At 37.0% G+C, this 4,721-nt stretch overlaps 1 protein-coding gene across 1 annotated transcript in view; it reads right to left on the bottom strand.

Moving 5' to 3' along the window:
* HAPLN1 (hyaluronan and proteoglycan link protein 1) overlaps window positions 1-4,489 on the bottom strand; it is an 82,778-nt gene extending 78,289 nt beyond the window's left edge. The window contains exon 1 of the mRNA XM_011944225.1: window positions 3,675-4,489. The gene's annotated coding sequence lies outside the window, so the exon portion shown is untranslated. The remainder of the gene's footprint in view (window positions 1-3,674) is intronic.
* Window positions 4,490-4,721: the final 232 nt, after the last annotated feature.

Consider the following 4,721-nt stretch of genomic DNA (forward strand, 5'->3'; position numbering starts at 1 on the left):
TTTAAGGACTTCTTTTAGGCAGTCTCTCGCTAACTCTCTCACTAGAATGAGTATGCAATTCATTCTAAATCACAAGGATGATCCAGTGAAATTATTAACAAAGTGGTTTTTTTTTCCTGATAGATAATGATCTATTGGAAATAAAGCTTAAAATAATCTGCTTTATTTTATATAATTGATAGTGCTAATTCCAAACAGTACCTCCAATCAACACAGGTTATAATTTTGTGATATTAATGAAAAACAACTTAATGGGCAGGTCTCCTTCTTTCACTGTGTGGGTTTCCCTGCCATACAAAAACCAAACGCTTCTAAAGAGGAAACTTCCATTCCACAACAGCAGCCCTAAATTTATTTGTGAATTACACCTGAAAAACTCTCCAAGTAACAAATTCATCATTTTTCTCTACTGAGGCATTTTACCTTCCTATATGAATTTCACAACTTGTCTTGATTAATGCTGATTGTCCAGAGAACTGTTGCAATGGTCGCATAGCTTGAAAAGAGCTAATTGGAGTAATAATTCATATATCTTTTAAAGAAAAGATTTTTAAAGCTCCCAGTGCAATACTCAAGTGGATGAATCTTCTATGGTATCCTAATACTTCCTTCAAGTGGTGGTTTTCCAAGTAATTGTTTTTGTCTAGGATTTTTTTTCTATTAGATCAACTTAATGGAAGCCAGGTTCCTGCTTCAAAACTCCATGGGAACAACAAGTATAGGTGAAGTTGTTTTACATGCTAAGTATTAGTGTTTGAGAGCAGTATTTTATAAAATAGTCCTCATTACTCAAAAACAACTTGTATTACTATCCTTTTCAATTTAATGAAATAATCAAAGAATATGAAACACAATGTGCAGTTGTGTGGTAACCTTTTAAGCTAGTGGTTGTTTACCCAGCTAAATTCAGTAACACTAAACCTTACAGAAGGAACAGTGATTTAAGATGGTCAAACACGCTTTCCATCATTCCTTGAACAATTCCATGACCTGTCTGTCTAAAACAAATCCTATATTAGAAGTGAGTTGCAGTTATGAAGCTATATCCTTGTGGAGGCAGAAAGTTAATGGTAAAGTATCCAATAAAGAGTAAAGTGATCTTAAATACAACCACTAGGGATTTCATAAACTGTTGAGTTGTACCTTAATTTTTAACTTATCTAAACATCACTTGCTTTATTTTCTACCCTGAGCACCTATCCCAATGTCTGGCATGTAGTTAATGTTCAACAAACGTCAACCAAAGGAGTCAAGAGTATTTTAAGAAGCCGGTGAGAAAGCCTTATTTGACTTATCCACTAGGTGGCACACAGGGACCATGCTTCACACAGTTAACCACCACAGACCCTCCCATTCATAGTGTAAATAAAGAGATGCGTTATTAATTTATACCACCTCATCCTCTCTACTCCTAATAATTGTTTAACCAGCTGTTTCCTCTAATCCTCCTTAAACACTATTGATTAAAATCCTAAGTATATTCAGGTTTCCATCCTTTCCTACTTCTCCCAACAGCATTTTGTTACCTTTAAATGACAGGCTGAGTACACTTAAATGACATAGCCTAAGTACTATGGTTACTAATCATGGCTGCAGGATGTCAGAAAATTAATCTGAAGCATTGTCAAAGTTATTTTCAAATTTGCCTTGTATTTTGTCAGAATTTTAACTGGTGAGATACCATTATCTTAAAAATGCACTCTGAAAAATAAAATGTGCATGGGGCAAAAAGAAGTGAAAAAGAAAACTAGTATTTTCTAAGGAAGGGAGTCATTTTCTGAATATAAGTCTTATTCATCTTTACAAAGATGAAGTGCATTGCTACCTTAAGATTCAAAAGACTTCTTCAACTGTTCAGAAAATACCAATATTCCACACCCAAGATGCTAAAAGGTAGGGTTGTTTAGTAGACCGTTTACTCATAAAGTATCTTTCTGCGTACTCTGAATGTATTTATCCTGGATGTGTTACTTGCTCCCAAAGGAAGGAAAAGGAAGTGAAACCACTAGGGATATAATGAATTGATTCTTCTCTGTGAAAGTCTCTTCAGTACTTCTAAATTACAGTGTCAGTCATTCTTCTGAGAGACAGGGCCTTGCTGAAAATAAATGGCTCATTTTATAAATAAGAACATAATGTTTCCCTACTTTCTTGTTTCTCATAGAAAACCCAGGCCCATCAGGCATTCCTGTTGAGAATACTGGCCTCTGGGTACATTCCTCCTGTAGACCAGTGGTCTGTAGAGGTTGTTGGTTATCTCTTGTTCATTTAATTAGCCTTAAGCAAAATTACCTCTTATCTAGTTCTGTTTTTAAGCTGTTTCCAATTTAGTGGAAGAGGTCATCAACAAAAATATAAATTCATATCTTAGCTGAAACAATTAAATTTTTTAAAATGAGCAGTATAAAAGTGACTAAAGACTAAAGCTAATCTCTGAAGCGTCCTTTGGTATACATTATATTTTACTGAATGGAAGGAAAACTTTCATTTTTGTAAGTAAATGGAATTTGGTAACTGATGTAAGAATTATGAATCATATTACATTAAAAATTCTCCAACGATAACTACTATGATATACTTTTGATAGAACAATATTCCCATTCCATTAAATACTGAAATGACTGAAATGTGTATAAAATCTCTGCAAATTTAGTACACAGAAATAATCACATAGAAATAGTTACCAGAAACTATATTTGTAATGAATAAATATTACATTCATTTAGAAATTAATCCAGAGCCTTAATTTCTTAAGAACTATTAGCTTCCAAGAAGCCAGCCAGTATGTTTGATTTTATGACATCACACTGGAACATGTACAGGAACACTTTCCACCCTAAAAATTCCCAAATGTACTGGCCACTGTGTGTATTTTTCCAGTGATAAATGAAAATAAAGCAACTTATTCTCAAATTAATAAGCCATCTTATTTTGAACACAATAGTCACATTCAATGGAAGAAAACTACTTAATCGAAGCCCAAACAAGCTTAGGTTTGTTTTGGTGGTGAACAGTCTCAACATAGAAATAATTTCTTTAAGCAACTTTTAAAAGTAATCTTAACTATGACTATAAATTCTCTTCAGTGCATTCAAATTATGCATCAACATCATTGTATATATTCTATGATGTTAATTTCATAATTAGCTGGAGAAGCCTGGGCCAAAAATGGCAACATTTCTAAGATTATTAATCTAACAGGTATTACCTATGCCTTAAAGTAACTTTCTTTTTCACATAACCCTACATATTCTCTAACACAAAATTCATAAGCCTGGCTGGACATTCCCATTCCTCACTTTCCCTTCAGCCTATACTATCTTTTTTTTCATCTCAGGTGCTGTAAAAATGGTTGTTAAAATACAGATAGAAAAGTCACCACTTGGACACCGTGACCCTACCAGATTTGCAGTAGCACTAGCAGAACCAGGATACTAGAGTTAATTCTTTCTCCAATTCTAAACTGAGCCTGTTTATTGTAGTGAAATATTTTATCCGACAATATGAAACTTTTTAAAAAGTTGAGGTGTCATATTAAATTCAAATGAAAACTAAATTCAAAAGAAAAGAATAAAATTTGTATAATGTATATATACATTACGTGTGTATTGCCCTTTGAAATCTTAAAGGCACAAAGGTATAACCAAAAGGGGGAAAATTTTTGCAAGTTTTACCTTGTCCTGAAATCCAGGAGTTCGGATGCTCTCAAGTTCTGCTTAAGTTGGAAGCTGGAGATCAAGTGAAGCTAGCGCTCTTTCTCCTCACCTTAAGTTTGTCTCTGGGCGAGTGTGAGTGTGTGTGTGTGTGAGAGAGTGTGTGTGTGCAGAATGTCTCTTTGTGGCGCTGGATGGCAGAGGTCCTGATCCTGGGAAGAAGGAGGCACTTTCTCACCAAGAGCAGAAGAAAAGCAAAGCGTCACCAGGAAAGTTCTCCTCCCAGATCCCCTAATTACAGCCTAACGTGCACTTCATGCAAACTTCAGGGAGGAAGGGAGGGGCAGCTCTGTGCCCAGACCTTGTAAAGCAGCAGCCTCTTAGATGACTTTCCCCTCTGCTCAGATCTCGAGTATCTCGCTCTGGGGTTCAGGAAAGCCGGCCGCTACAACCACACAAGCCCCCACCACACCACACCTCCCAAACCCTCACCCTCACCACTCCTAGGTCTGTCCAGAGGGGGTGGGACATGGGGTCTGTGGAATGATCTGCGGGGCAGCGATGTGAGCACACTCCTCAGGACAGTCAGTTTGCGCTTTGTTTTAATAGCCTCTGCTTAAAAGAAAAATCCAAGGGTCGGAGAGGTCCTCTCTTTCCCGCCTTCCTCTCCCCAAAGGAGATCAAAGATAACAGACAATGATGATAACGGCACATAAAACTTCCTAAACTGGAGATGGCCTTCCACCCAAATCAGCAGAAGCATATTTTCTGGTTTACTGGACTCAGTATTGATGTTGAGTTTAAATTTCTCTTAACAAACAACTGCTATTGTATCCTTGGATGACAGAGCTCAAAGAACCTGGATGTATTTATAGAATGAGGAATGCGAGGGAGAGACGGGATGGGTGGGGTTGGGTTGTGGATCCATACCCAGGATTAGAACCAGATGGGCACAGGGCCCCCGCGCGCGCACACACACACACACACACACACACTCCTGAAATAACCACTGGGGAAGATGCTGGGACACGCGGGAAAACGCCTCTTGAACAAATAGACATTTATTTA

This window comes from Colobus angolensis, unplaced genomic scaffold (genome assembly GCF_000951035.1).
Source record: "Colobus angolensis palliatus isolate OR3802 unplaced genomic scaffold, Cang.pa_1.0 Scaffold23, whole genome shotgun sequence".
Lineage (NCBI taxonomy): Eukaryota > Metazoa > Chordata > Mammalia > Primates > Cercopithecidae > Colobus > Colobus angolensis.